This window comes from Chelmon rostratus, chromosome 5 (assembly GCF_017976325.1).
Source record: "Chelmon rostratus isolate fCheRos1 chromosome 5, fCheRos1.pri, whole genome shotgun sequence".
Classification (NCBI taxonomy): Eukaryota; Metazoa; Chordata; class Actinopteri; order Chaetodontiformes; family Chaetodontidae; genus Chelmon; species Chelmon rostratus.
The window spans coordinates 7,433,819-7,449,777 of NC_055662.1; positions in this window are offsets into that span (position 1 = coordinate 7,433,819).

The following is a 15,959-nucleotide window of genomic DNA, read 5'->3' on the forward strand; positions in this document are numbered from 1 at the left end:
CACCCTGATGGACCGGGTTTTCCAGTGGAATCATCCAGAACTGCTTCGACATTCCCAGCGATGCACAAAGGCTTCCTGCTAGAAAACCTTTCTGAATAAATGGTTAATGTTGTAAATACGGCCACAGTTTGGTTCACTTTATGCACCAAAACTTCGAAGTCGTGGGATATAAAACAAAAACTATGAAGTGAAAGAGGGTAGAGTGCCCAGAGTTAGGATGAAGTCAGAGTAGGTGATCATTCTCTATGGGTTCCTCACTGCAAGTCTCCTTTTACGTTACACATTCAGTCATTTGGCCCATTGTTCATGTTTAGTGCAATTCAGTTTGCTTTATTTCACCAGGATCACCAGTATCAGCACTGTACTGGTACCTTTACTGAACATTAATTTAACCAAGTTAAAATACTGACAAACCACTGACTGGCCATGTGCCTTAATGTGTTGCCATGCCATAACGTCTCGTGCACTATTCCCTCCAGGATCTAGCTCTGTGTTCTTGTAAATGTAAATGGGCTCACAAATAGCAGAAGAGACCGTTAAAGAGGAACTCCACAGATTTTAATAAACCAAGATCAGTTTAGGAGTCACAAGGAGCGCTTCCCAGAAAACAGTTATATTAGCATAATGTTGTGTGAAGCGCTGGAGGAGCTTTATAAAATCAGACAAAAAAAGAACTAGAGTGATTCTTAAATTGGCCCACAAGGTGTCTGCAGGGACACAACTTTTCAAGTCAACATAGACGAAAAGCCTTTAAAACACTCAAAATGAGATCATCCACAGTTCCATGACAGCTGGACGAGCTCCATCTGCTGAGTAAGACTGTGTGATTTGATCAAAAGCTGCAGTACAGCTACTAATGGACCTCATGCTGAGATTGTTTGTCAGCTGCTTTTCAGTTCCCTGATATTGGACTTATTTTCTCATGTGACCATCTCTTCTCTGGAACAGTCACAAAAGTGTCACCATGAAAAGCTCTGCAGGTCTACCTCGGCACTGCTCGACGGATCTCCTTAATGCTTCATTATCGCCAAAAGCTAGTTATAAGCAGCACAGGGCTCGTGGGTGGATCAAATGTTCTTTTTTCACATTAGGTATCATTCGATTGGACAAGCAGAGGTTAGTCATCAGTGGCCTCACTGCCGGTCCTCCTCTTCATTATTGGCCTGCTCCTCACAATAAACTCAATTCATGGCTGCTCTACAGTGCAGAGGGGTTGTAGGGGACAGGTGAAATTTGAATACGAAACTTCTGCCCCCTCCTACGTGTCTGTCTATCTGCAGGTATACAATGAACAATAAGCATCATTCTTTCTCTGCGGGCTGGTATTTTGATCAGGGTCCAAGCTGAGCTGTTTCTTATTTTCTTTTCCTTTGGCTCGTTAGGACCTCTTTCCCAAAAGAGGTGCCTTGTCATCTTCCAAGTTTATGAATTCACAATTCAGGTTTTGGCTCGCCCCTTAATTTCTCCTTTTGTTCTAATCTAATTTGTGATTTGTTTTGTAATGTTTTTCAGCTTTAACAATGCAAGACATCAGGAGCAACCTTCCCCACTTGAAGTAATTATATTATGGCTCTCTGTTCCCAAGTGTTATGCAAGTATGAACTCACTGGCCAAACGCCCAGTGGCCATTTGGCCGGCTGATTGCTTTCAGCAGCAGTCTTTGGTCAAACAGATATCCAGCAGGATATCGAACATGTGTTCCTTCACTGTCAGAGATTGTACTGTGAGAAAATTTAAAGAACAGCGAAAGAAACTTCTCAAACTACTGCTGCTACAGCAATCTAAACTTCATCTCTATGATCAGTGGGTTTCAAAAGCACATATTTTTCCCAAAAGTAGCTAAATAAACTAAATTCAGCTCAGTATTTGGCACCACCTTCAGAAAGTTACAGCTCTTACCTCATGCTCTGGCTCGTGTGTCAGTCTGAGGTAATACTGCAGGTCAATGATAGGTTCCTAGGCATGTCAATCAAAAAATTCTTCCTGTAGAAACTAAAAGCAATAGATAAATAGATCCTCCAAATGAACGCCATGAACCATCATGTGCATGTGCATAAACGTGCAGGTCTTATGGGTCAGAGCCTATGATGCTGTATTATATTATCTTATATTATGTTATATTATTATCATATTATAATGATGGAATTAGTATTTTAATTGTGGGGGAAACCAGGACATTTTAGTGTTAACAGATATTTGACGGGCTGAAACCGGGACTGTTCCGGACCAACCGATATATTTGGTCACTGTATGGTTGAATAAACTGAAATGTTAAGACGTATAAGCAACAATTATACGGAACCAGTTGGACACATTTGTGGAAACAGCATCCAAGCTCCCGATGGGGACGCGCTGTTAATATTGCAATAATTTGTAATATTATTGATACAAGACTCTTTTTTTGCCACATAGTGTTGGCTAGGCATATGTAACATTATGCCCATTGCAACATTAAACACTTGGAAGAAGCCATGGTGCTGTTGAGTTTGTATTTCACCTGGAAGCTAGCAAGCTTGGCAAACAGTCTGAGGGGGGAATTTGTGGAGTTTGCCTAACTTGCTAACATTAGCGCCACCAGACATGACTTTTTATTCATGTTATTTCAACACTGATTTAACACCAGTGTATTGTTTTGGTCACACATTTTACAGTCCTGCTAACATCAGCTGTTTCTCTTTGAAAACCGACAGCGACGTTGTCTCTGTTGTCTTGTGATCTGACATGGTTAGGTTTAGGCAGCGTGTCTGATGTTTTGTTGACCAGTCCATCCACAATAATCTCTTCCCACTGTGGACTTCCCCCTTTGCTTCTGACAGAAAACCGTCCCGACACTCCGGCCATTAGAGTTCCTTGTCACTTGAACATTAATATGTCATATTGGGACATTTGCTGTAATGAATATCGCTGTGTTATTCTTTTGAGGTGTCCAGCATCTCTAAGATAAGTGCTGTGCAGCTTTTAGGCCACTGAGGGAAGAAGTAGGGAAGAGGAAGAGAGAAAAAGAAGTAACCCAGTTCTTCATTACTCTTCAGCTTCTGGGTAGTAGTTGGATACAGGGGAGGTCGAGGGCATCAAGTATGTACTGGAGCTGGTATACTCCAAACAGAACTGCTATAAAAGCCCTTTCATTTTTTTTTTTTTTTTTTTTGCAGTGCCACATGAGGCTTGACGAAGAGGCAGTGAACTTAGTGATAAAGCAGGAGTGCTTGTCCAAACAGGAGTGATTTAACAGCTGGTTGTGCATACATGTTAATGGGGATGACTGGGATTCGAATATTTGGCAGTATAAACAGTGTGTTCCTGGAGTGTACATAACTCAACCTTCATAGTGGTTAGGCCCAAACAAGGGCCTCTCAGCACACATCCAAATACGGACTCTGCCTGCTGTCATCAACCCTGCCCAGTTCCTGTGGTGACGTCTCGTACCTTGATGGACCAGGAATACCTCTCAGCGAACAACCTGTCTTTGTTCCTGTGGCGCAACCCAGGACCGAACTGCAGGATTAGGAATCCAGAGATGGGTGGGGGATGGGGAGGTGGAGAATAAGTCCACCCTTTCTACCTGTGAATGTCAGAGGTTAGAAGTGTTTATTTGAGATAAGGCACGCCTGACAAACTTGAAAACCTGGACGAGAAAATGGCGAAATATCTCACTGGCCCTGCAAGGCTGCCTGGAGATCTGCTGTGTGGCAACTCTTGCAACCTGTGTTCTGTCCTTGGGCTGCATTTCCCACAAGAAAATAGTTTGAGCATTAGAAGAACAAATGTGTTATGACAATCCCAGGAAGTGGACTACTACCAGTAATTTGATTCTCGGTTTTCCTCCTCTCTCTGCCTCAGGCTGGGTTGCTCTTCTCTCCTTCACTCTCTGTTGCTGTACCACTCTCACCTCAATGCAAATACCTGCTTGGGCACACAACCTGAGCAAACAAACAATCATGCCTTTGCAAATGTAAGATACGAGGAAGGTGTGTGTTTCAGACAGCTGTCTAGCTTCAAACATGAACACTGAGCGATATACTTCACATCAGCCTAGCTTATTTGGATTCATTCAGATGATATGAGCCTGCTGCAGAAACGTGCTGACACTGAGGGGAAAAGAACATGTGAGGTGGTCTAACCTTTTCTTTCACTCACTGCGAGCCAGTCACTTGTTGCTCAATCGTCCTGATGGATGTGGACCTCATGTTTTCACGAGCATGAAAAGCCAGCTTTATAACTGATGGCCAATGAAAAACCTGTCCGTGGAGCGCAGCTCTCGAAGCATAATGGAGGCCTTGTCTGTGCAGACAGCCCCCGGTTCCAACCAACACCTCACTACATGAGGTAATTGCCTGGAATAACACAGAGCACTGTATGTGATAACTTTTCTCACACACTCCTCGCTTGGCTGCTGAGCAGTCAGAGGCTTGGAGGAAAAAAATCATCTGCTTTCGTAAAATAAAGATTGCTCGATTTAATGATGAGTTAAGATAGCTTTAAAAAAGATAAATCAATCACATGTTTATATCAAACACAAAGAAAAAGCTGATTAAATGTCACCGTTAAGTAGCTTTACTGATCAGATTCAATCACATGGGTCTAATCAGTCTTCATTTAAAGGCCAGTCAACTGGTGGTCCATCCATCCAGCGCTTTGGTCCAGAGCGAGGGTACTTTACAGCTGTTGACTGACTCCAGATCGACATGAAACTTGCTGTAGTATTTATGGTCCATTTATGGAGGATGAAGCTTTGTATATTTGATGACCTACTGACCAGCTTGGCTTATCGTTGTCTTGCCGGAATATGCAGGGACATCACAGATGTGCAAGTTAGCCACACCACAGGTCCTGACACAGTCAACCATCACAGACGCTGGCGTTTGAGCTTTGCACTGGATGACCTTTTTCCTCTCGGAGGACACGATGTTCATGACTTCCAACAACAATTTGAAGCGTGGACTCATCAGACCACCAGTTTTGGGGTTAACACCTTTCAAAAGTAATGCATCACACTGCACGTTATCATACCAATCAGCCCACTAATGGTTAAAACTATAAACCAGCACAAAAATGAGAATTACGAGCATAAACCACCATGTTCTGAAGACACACCCACAAGCTATATTGTACAAACACTAATGCTGCAAAGTAACAATTGTATAAAACAGCAAACTTAACAAACTACTCAGTCCAGCACAGCACAATGGGAACTGTGGGCCGTCGCTATAGCTCCCGCTTTCTGCAAACCTGTTGCAAAACAGGTGTGTGTGTGTGTGTGTGTGTGTGTGCGCGCGCGCACGCGTGGCTGTCTCCGTCCTAAGTGCAGCACATTCTGCTCTTTTTGTGTACATATTTCTTAAGTGCCTTCTTATTCTGCATAAACCTCACCTTATGTGTGCACTGTTGAAAAAATAGACTGGAAGTGTAAATAAGTGCTGCAGGTTGTTGTTCCACCACGGGTGAGAAGGTGAGCCTGCACAGAGCCAACACAGACAGAGCTGCAGAGTTAAAAATGACTGAGTATCTGTTATGTGAGTCATGCAAGCAGGAACAGCCTGTTGGATGAAGACCTATGATTGTCAAAACCCAAACCCCCCCTGTGGTAGATATTATTATTACAAATCATGATATAACCATAATATATAGCAGTTAAATATAACAGTAATCATACTTCCTCATCCGTTCTAGTGAAAGTAATGCAAAGGCAGAACAGTCAGTAGCGCATTATTCTACGTAGACAGTAATATTAACTTCAAAGTTAAAGGAATATGTAATATATCACATTTTGAGAGTAACTTGTCCAAACCATCATACCACAGTGCACTTTTCCACTTTGCATGAGTCCATCTCAGATGAGTCTGGGTCCAGAGAAGTTGGCATTGTTTGGGTTTGAGGCCCTGTCACGTAGGTGCTCAGACTTCTCCAAATTCTCTGAATCTTTTAATGATATTATCAGTTGTAGACTGTGAAATTGAAACATGTTGTTCTTTAACTGTTGGACTATTTGCTGGTGAAGTGAACCTCGGCCACAGCTTTCCCAGTCTTTTGTTGCCCGTGACCCAACTTGTTTGAAATGTGCTGCTGCACTAAATTCAGAATAAGCAGACATTTACAAAAGTCAGTGAGGCTGATGAGGTCAAACATTAAATATATTGTCTTTGTTTTGTTTTCAATTGAGTAGATGTCAGAAAGGATTAGCGAATGATCACACTCTGCTGTGGAAGTTTTTTGGAACTGGGGTTGTGTGGTGTCAGTACAAACAGTCGTTAGGTCATGTCTAAAGGCAACAGTGTCTTAATGACCACACGTGAAGGCAGAGTAAAAAGTCTGCCGTCATAGATAGAGCTGAGATTTTAAAAAACTTATTTAAATTGGTGCACTTTCTCTCCTCAAAGGGGCCAACAGTGTTGCACTCCTTTGTCCACACAAACCCAAAGAATCTGTGTGAAGAATGAAAAGCAGTTCAAGTCCTGCTTTCTTCCACACTTGGCTCCTCATACTTGGCTGAGCGCTACATGAAGTGGGTGTTTTCTTGCACCACAACACTTACAGCCTTGGTTGTGAACGGCCTCCTTCATGTCACTCCACCTGTCTCCAGTGCTCTCCAGGACTGAACATCACTGTTACAAACTCTGCTTTTGAGCCACTACAGGATGCAATCATCCTCTCCGAACTGGATCTCTGCGACGCCTACCAGCTGGTCAGAAGATGAGCGGGAGATGAATGCCTTCTGGACTCACTAATGCGCCTGCTGTATTCCAGGCTCTGGTAAATTATGTACTCAAAGACTTTCTGAATCATTATCGATATTCGAATCAGAATCTCTCCAACCACAAATCCCATGTCTTCTGGGTTCTCCAGAGACTTCTGGAACTACAGCAGCGTTGCTGTTCCCCTGACTGAACTCACCTCGCCATAAATCCCAGTTGTCTGGTCTGCTGAGGCCAAACAGGCAGTCTCTGAACTAAAAAGTATGTTCATCTCTGCTCCCGTCCTGGTGCAGCCTGACAATTTATTGTTACCTACCGACCTGGTTCCAGGATCCTCAAGCCTCTCCTGGCTGGCTCGCCAATGATTCCTCTTGGCAAAAGGGACCCAAGCCTGGGCCAGATGGATTCAGGTCCACTTTCATATCCCATAGAAACACTTTAATAATCACAGTAGTCATATGAGTTAGATGTGGTAGGTTTATTGTGTATTTTCAAATTGTGCACAATAAGCCGAGCTGGTCCAGGGAGCGGCTGAATCAAAAAACAGAAATTACACTCACTTATACCTATTTCTATTTTCCTCCTGATGCAGAGTGCCAATCTAAGTTCATTCCAATCAATATTTGCCTTTTGTTGGTCAAGACACTATTGTTTAACTGCCATCTGAAATCTATCGGTGTCTAGCCTTTTCATGAACTGATATCTTCAGGGTGGTGAATATCAGCACGCTCCTGTGCCACTAGGTACCAGACACCATTGTATTCAAAGGCACACTCACAGTTTCAGACTTCTCTCTTCCTGTTCCCATTATATTCTGCAGGTCACATAAGGTCACATGAAAATAAAATGTATAGTAACAGGAGTAACAGAAAATATGTCATTATGATTATAGTAAATGTAAAATAAATGTGATTAGTCGATATTTATTGAACATCTATGAGTAGATACAGATTGAACATAGGATAAATATTTCCCACACAGTTTTCAATGCATTTCTGCGGCCCCATAAAGAACTTTATATCACTTTGTTTTGGCCACTAGTTCTAGAAGTGGCGCTAATGAGCTGAACACACACAGGGTATTACACAGGAAGATCAAGAGTGTCCTTTGAACCACAGATGTAGATTTTTACCATTCTCAAGCAAAGCTTTTGATTTGTAAATGTAAATATTAGAAACTATCTGAAAATGCATTACTATGTTCTTATTGATGATTTGCCAAACACAAACTGAGAGGTGTTTGCCGGTGAATGGTAAAATATTTGTGGATTATACTTTTTGTGTTTGTTTATTTTTTGATAGAAATCAATCTTCATACCTTTATTGCTGCTGGTGTAATACTTGTATATTGAGAGTACTGCTGGTGGCAGTGCTCCACTGTGTCTTCTAGAGAATGTGGGAGTCAATTATTGTTTTGTGGAGCAGTCCTCCCATCACAGGGCACCGTCAGTATTCCTGTGCTGATGTTAGCAGCGATTAGAGGAGGGGTGAGAGTGTGGCTAGACAGTCGTGTTTCCATTGTTTTGGGGACGCTACATAGACTTACACTCATTTCCTGGAGCTTAACCCATAAGAACCCGCGGGGACACAGGTGTCACACATCCAAATTTTCCTAAAACATGAAATAATCCGAGTTCTCAACGCCCAATGTGACACATAATTATGTAACATTTGAGATCTTGGACAGTAGGGGGTGGTGTTTTGAAAAAAATGACAGAAATGTGTTCTATGTGGTCTATTTAGTCTGTCTTATGTCCCCCATAATTTTGTCTAAACCTAACCTTAACCCAGGTCTTCACCCTATAATTGAATCATTAACAGGGACTTGTGTTTTGTCTCCGTAAGGAACTGGAATCTATGTAAGCAGATTTTATGTCCCCACAACAAACTGTTGTGTGTCACGTCCGCTGTCCTCCATGTTTGTTTCTTTCCTGCTTGCATCTATAATAATGCAAAGGTGTTAAACAGAGCCACAGAGGGAGGATGAAAGTAAAGAAAAGGAAGGAAAAATGAGGACCACCTCAAACATTGTGGTCCAGAAGGAGTCTGTCAGACATGACACACAGCAGCTTCTTCATGAGAACAACAACATGCAGCTGAAGCTGTCTGTCACTGAGGCGTCTCTCTGCCCTGGAGACAAGATATGAGACAGCCATGGTTTCCTGCAGGGAGGTTAAGAAAGAGTGTGAGGGACAGAGGTGGACATGAAGAAGAGAGGTGAGCAGATCATCTTCTCGTCAGAGCATCCATACTCAGACAGAGGAGGCTGTGAGGAGGAGAGCGTCTGTTCATGAAAGGATAGACTCCGTCAGAATGAAGAGCATGGAAGAGAGGTCAGTCAGCTTAAGGAGCTCCTCAGCGTGAAGGATAAAGAGACCAGCAGGGCCATTAAAAAGAAAGAGGCTCGTAGCAGAGCTCCTGTTGACACCTTGGCCCTGCTGAACAGCACACAGTCACAAAAAAAAGCAAAGTGACGAGTGATGCTCTGGTGGAGGAGCTCTCTGCTCTGAGAGAGAGCAGAGAGCTTCCAGAAGGAGCTCTCTACAGTCTCTGAGAGCTGGGAAAGGGGAGCACTGCAGTGGCAGCAAGAAAAGAGAGAGCTGGAGGAGAAATGAAGGAGAACATCCAGCTCCTCAGCAGCTGCAGGTCCGCTGCCTTGGCTTATCTTTTGGATTCTAGCAGCTCATTTCAGAAGACTTCAGACTTTTGGAAGTGAAATAAAAACTTGCTGTATTTCAGAAGAAGAGCTTCTGGAGCTGGCGTCGTCGATAAAAAAGAGCTTCCTCATTCTTCATCCTCCTCCATTCTTGATCCTAACCGGACCCCTGCTGTCGCTCCGACCTGAACTCCCACCACCCCTCAGCCCCTTCCCTAACCCCTCCTAACCCCCTCCACCCTTCCCTCCCTACAGTCTCTTTCCCTTTCCCTTCCTTTAATTTTACTAAACAATCAACTAATAACCATTTTGATATGTCTCCTGACTTTGTGAACAGACACAATAAACAATAACATCAGATGAACTTTATTGATCCCGTGGAGGGATCATGTCACAGCAGCACAGGCACAACAACAGATGCACACATGTCATTTTATTAAAAACTAGGCTGCATTAGAGACACATGTACAAATGTGAGGATTCGCTGTTTGTCATGTTAATTATTTGAATCATTTCAATTTATTTGGAATCATGTTTGGACTGTTGGTTGGACAGAACAAGTATTGTGAAAGTGTCTCTGTACTCAAGTTGCATTTATATCCATGTCTGACCAGACTCATATAATATATGTAGTGAAGACTTTAAAAGGATTTTAATAAAAAGGTAGTTAGTGTATTTTCAGGTAAATGAAAATTGTCACTATATTGACATGTATGATTCCAGTAAGTCATTTCCAGAGAGAAACATGTTGTCTTCACTTAGAGACTATTTTTCCAGAGGAGCACAGAGGACTGATGGAAAGCTTCATCACATGGTGCAACAAAAATCATCTGAAGATCAATATCAGCAGAACCAATGAGCTCGTGGTGGAATGCAAGGCTTTAAATATGGATGTTGCTGCAGAGAAGCTGCAAAACTGTAAAACATGGATGCTTCACACACATCTTCACCCCAGCAGCACAGAAGAACTCTACAATCAGCACCGTTTAAGGGTGGAGAGCAAAGATTAGTGTCACCAGTTCAGTATCTGAACAAATGTGAAATCTGGTCACAATCTGCCTTCTGTTCCTGAGTTATGGTGTTCAATAATGGCCAGAAAAGTGCTTCTGCAGAATATTATGATGGGAAATTGACCTTTGACTTTTTGGATATAAAATGTCATCACTTCATCATTTTATCAGTTGTGTGAAATCTTGTTAGAATTAATGTATGAATTATTTATTTTATTGGCCATTAGTTGTGACCAAAATGTTTGTGTGTGGTCCACACTGCGAGCATTAGCTAGTAGTGTGAACTTTGACCTTTGACCACAAAAATCTAATCAGTTCATCTTTGTGAGTGAAGATTTGAACCAAATGTAAAGAAATTCCTTCACGGGGATATCCCCTCCTCAGATATCACATTCACAAGAATGGGACAGACAGAAATACATACGCATGTACAGACAGGAAACATAAGGTCATTAGTTGTCTGTTTCAAAATAGTTCAAAATGAGCTCCACCTCAACCAGCTACAACAGTTCAATCCTGCTTTTCCATGAATGCATGACATAGTCATAATCTCATGGAATAATATGTAACAGTCAGTCACAGGGAACATTTCTCTACATTGACTGCATACCTGATTGTACTCACATCCTTTTACTTAGGTAACATTTTCAGTGCTTGTAACAGAGGATTTTTACACTGGCATTAGTACTTTTACTTAAATAAAGGACAAATCTTCCTCCAGCACTGTGAGTAACAAACAAATTCTGGGAATAAAACATCACAATTCAGTGTCCAGAGTGCCACATATTGTTGTCTTGGCCAGTTTAAAGGTGAGATAAAGAATACACTCTCATGTGTTGTGGGACAGTTGAGGTCAACTGCCCGTGACAAGCTTTTCAGATGTAACACTTTCTATCTAAGATGCTGCTGACAGAACACATGCTGCCCTGAGACTCACCATGAACTGGAACTGGAATCAGGTTTGCTGTGTGTCTCATCAGTGGTGAAATGAACAGCTGCTTAGTCTGCACCTTCTGCCACGCTCACATCATGTATGACGGATGTGGGGGAAAAGTTTTCCATGTCAGAATGACACCATATCCATAAAGTAGAGTTTGATTACATTGGAAGATGGTGTTTGGCTGCCCAGGTCAAAAGTAGTCCACTTTAGTCTATTAGAAATCTAATCTAAGTACAGAAAAGCCATTACAAGTACACTTTTACCTTTTGAACTTTATTTCAAGTATGTTTGAAATATACTTTTAAAAAGTGTATTTATAAAAAACATACTTTGTTGTAAGTGCAGTATTAATTGTACTTAAGTTTACTTTAGCAACTATTTACACTTGAAGTACATTCAAGTATTACGTAGGTGGCTCTCAAGGACTATTGGAGTGCACTTCAGTATACCTGAAGGTGACAAAAACAGTTTACTTAGTACATTCTGCAAGAAGTATCATTTAAGTATGATATTTTTCATCTGGGTAAGTCTGAGTTTAAGACCATTCTTAAAACCTTTTGTTAGAGGTGGACTACAAGTTCAACCACCATCTCCAGGAGTAGGTGGTTCCTCCCACACCACTCCACAAAACTGTCCACCAGGTCTCAGTACTCCACCTGCTGTCCAACACATATACACCCAACAGCTGCAGAGGAGTCAGAATTGCCAAGTTCTCTAAAGAACAGAACCACTAAAGATATAATAAACATTCATATGCAGCTTTTGTTTGCAAGTCCGTCAGTAAATGGAGACTGATTTGAAAACTAGTACTAACTTGTGAAATGAAATGACATTATTTATCCTCTCCATCTCAGTTTGAGAAATGTGTTTGAGACCCTTCCTCTTTTAGCGGTTCAGGTTCCTGAGCTGAGAGCTGCAGTTTCTGTGTGAGGAGGCTTTGTGTACTCCCTGCACTGTCTGTGTCCTTGAGAAAACTTTGTACAACTCCTTGTCAACGGTATTCAGTTGTCATTGTGCAACACTGACACAAGAGCAGCTGATTGCGCCCTGCTGGTAGTGTGTTCATGAAGTGGCTGTTGCAGGACCACAGGCAGAATGAACTTTGAGGGAATGGTGCCATCTACTGGGAATGAAGACTCCCACATTGTTAATGTGAAAACGATAAAAATCTCACATTACAAACAAAATATTACAGACAAAAACACGTGCACATGCATGTCATCATCATGTTTCTCTTTCATGTAGTGCAACTTTCCACCACTCAATAGATTAATATGACATCGTGTGTCTTGAATTTTATGATGTAGCATAAAACATGTGCGGGTCAGGTTTATGGCACACGGATCATTTTCATGAAACAAGGATTTGGCTGTGAAGAGTAAATTATAAACAATAACTAACATGAGTAAAGTTACTGTATGACAAGCATTCAAGGTACTTACTAGCTTTGATCCTGTGGAAATGGCCCAAAGCAGGCCACTTCATAACAAATGGCTACAGGTGCTGGATAACACCATGAACCAACACCATCAATAAAGGCAAAACAACAAAATAAATCATCTTAAAGGGAGAATTATCTTCATGATTTCTGCTAGTGTCTCTGTAAAGACTGTTTTGGGTCACATAATGTGAAGTACCATTAAAGTAAAAAGCCAACATGATTGTGTCCAACATGCTGTATAGCTTCATGGCTGTCAGGCTTGAGCATCACATCATCTCATCTACAGCATGGACTTCATCTTCATGCTCTGCATTGAATTAACTGGTTATACGACGGCAGTTAATTAATGCAAAACTTTACTGAATGTTTACAAAATAAATTCAAGCTCTAGTCAATCTCGAGGACATGAGTCAAGTAACATTACATCAGTAAGTTATAGATCTGCTTTCTTTTTTCTAGCTGTTATGGCACATCTGGAGCATGTGGTATAACTAAGGGACACTTGCTATAAGTCTTCAAAACCCATTTCAAGTCCAGGAGACATGCTACACTGGGCTGCGGTGCATTGCATCCAGCTGATGTGAACTGTGCACTTGTGTATGTTAAGCAGTTTGAGAAAAATCTGAAAAAAAGCACATTTTGTGTAAAGGAAACAATGACTTGTCATGACTTGTGCAGATGCTGAAGCCGCATCTGAAGTCTGTTTCAGCATTGAAACAACAAGCATCTACTTTCAGTACAGGGCCCTGCTCTCAATATGCAGATAACTGAGTTAGACTGATTTGATTGTTGAGGATTTGACACAAGTCTGACACAATTTTTTATGTGCTTCAAAGATGGATTAAAATGTATCTGCAGCTGCTGTCAGAGCAGCATGTCCTTAAAGCCGAACCTACAGAGGTGCAGCTTATTGCAGTAGCTGGATGAGCAAGATGTTCCAGGATGCATGTGTGAAGTCATTAGAGGCATGGTGGTTTAAGATGAGAAGGTGTAGATTATTGAGAGACCTGTATGATCATGGTTTTATTTATTACAGCTGTATATTATTGTATTTTTAACTTTTACACTGAAGAGTGAAGTACCTACAAATGATAAAAGAAATGTTTATTTCTATACAACAAGAAATAAACAACAAAATAAAGCTTCTGAAGGTAACCTCCAGAAAAAAAACACCCTGAACAAAGACAGCCATGAACACGGTTAAAACTCTCTGTTTGAATCAGAAAACAAGTCATAGTTATCTTGTAATTTGAGCAGTAGAATTAGCATTTTAAGGACACAAGCAAACTTTGGCTTCGGGGCTGTGTGTCTGATGTGGTAGCACTGTATGTATATATAACATATATTTTTAAACTCTTATGGCAGCAGTACTCTCATACTCTTTGTATATGTAATGTACATATACATAGCTGTTTTTTTATTCTGTATACCTATTTTTTATTGACTCTTTTGATCTTCCTATGTCTTCACATACAGTATATCTTTTATTTTTTGCTGCATGCAACAATTTAATTTCCCCAGTGTGAGTTTTATCTTATCTTATAAAATGTGTGTGTGTTCTCATCTAAAAATCATAATACAACATTCTTTTGACCTCTAAGAAATTGAGCCATTTGTATTTGAAAATTAATTTGAGGGCTTAAAGACGTGTTGCACAGACAACAGTTCTTTATCAATAAAGAACCGTAGTCCATCCATGGATTTTTTTTAAAGTTTTTATTTTTTTTATTTTTTAAAGGTTCTTCAGATTGGTGCTTATTCTATTGCAGTCAGTCTTCAGTCCTTGGAAGGATACAGGATGCAGGCTCCATTTCCTGAAATGGCTCACTGCAATAAAACCCCGGAACTGGTTTTATTAGAAGGAGGCCTTTATTTGGGAAGGGTGCGGTGCAGCTTGCCTTCATTTCCTCCCCTATCAGTTAGTCATTCTTCCTTGTGTATTGAGACACGATCCTTAATGTTTCAGCCATTTGTTTTTCGTATTGGTCTTAGGCTTTGGTATTGTTGGTTTTGAAGAAAGTACGAGGATCAATACTTTAAGGTTCCACTTTATTAAACACATTTGTTTGGTTTAACATAATCCAACACAAAGGTTCAGCAGCAAGTCTGATCTGTTCTGAAGCTTCTAATGTTCTGTTTTTGTCAACACTGTCACAGAACACCTGATTCAACTCTACTGTCATTTTTGAATGGTGGTATTGTATTGCCAGCACAATGCCCAGTCCCACGCTACATGAGTGAGCAGGAGGCCTTGGTCAAATGTACACTTCAACCATGCTACCATTCCACTTCTTATTTAGCCATACAGACTTTACAAATAGTGTACAGCTAGATGATTTTTTTCGTGGTGGTAGCCCCTGTCCCCATCAGTGTTTTCAAACTCTTCCTGGGGTATCCTAAGGCATTTCCATGCAGCATATAAAGGATGTGTGTCAGCTCTTTCGGAGACAGAAGAGCACTATAAGTCCAGACAGTATTTCATCCTCTCGTTTGTGGGCCCGTCCACAATCATCCCAGTCCCCAAGATCACAGGAGTCAATGCCTACAAGCCTGTCACCGTGACATCTGTGCTCATAGGAATCATTTAAGGAACTGGTGTTGGCCCACCTGGAGGACAGTACAGCTCCCCTGCTGTGCCAGCCTCCACCTCTCGTTCCACTTCCTGACAGGGGGGACAATCACATCCAGCGCCTGGCCACCTACACCAGTGACTGCACCTCAGGAGAGCCGTCTGTTTAACTCCTGAGGCTTGCAGTTGAGACAGCACTAATCTGGCTCAACTGGGACAGTGATGAGTCCACATACAGATGGGACCCTGCACCCCAACCCCATACTCAACAGCACTGTGTCTGCTGTGGAAACCTTCAGGTTTCTGTGATCCACTCCCTCCCAGGACCTAAAGTGGGTGTCCAACATAGACACAACCATCAAAAAGGCCCAGTAGATGATGTACTTCCTGCACCAGCTCAGGATCCAGTGCTACACTTGGACATCATCAACACTGTGTGGTTTTAATCAGCCACCAAACAGGAGAGACTGTCAGGACTGCAGAGAAGAAGGGGGGGTGGGGGGGTCCTGGCATCTCTTGTGTAAGATGCCAGGACATATCCAGATTCAGGAAACACACACACATATACATATATACTGTCATATTTATCTACATTAATCATTCAATATTTATTCCAGCACTCTTCACACTCTGAATAATTGTATTGTTGTAC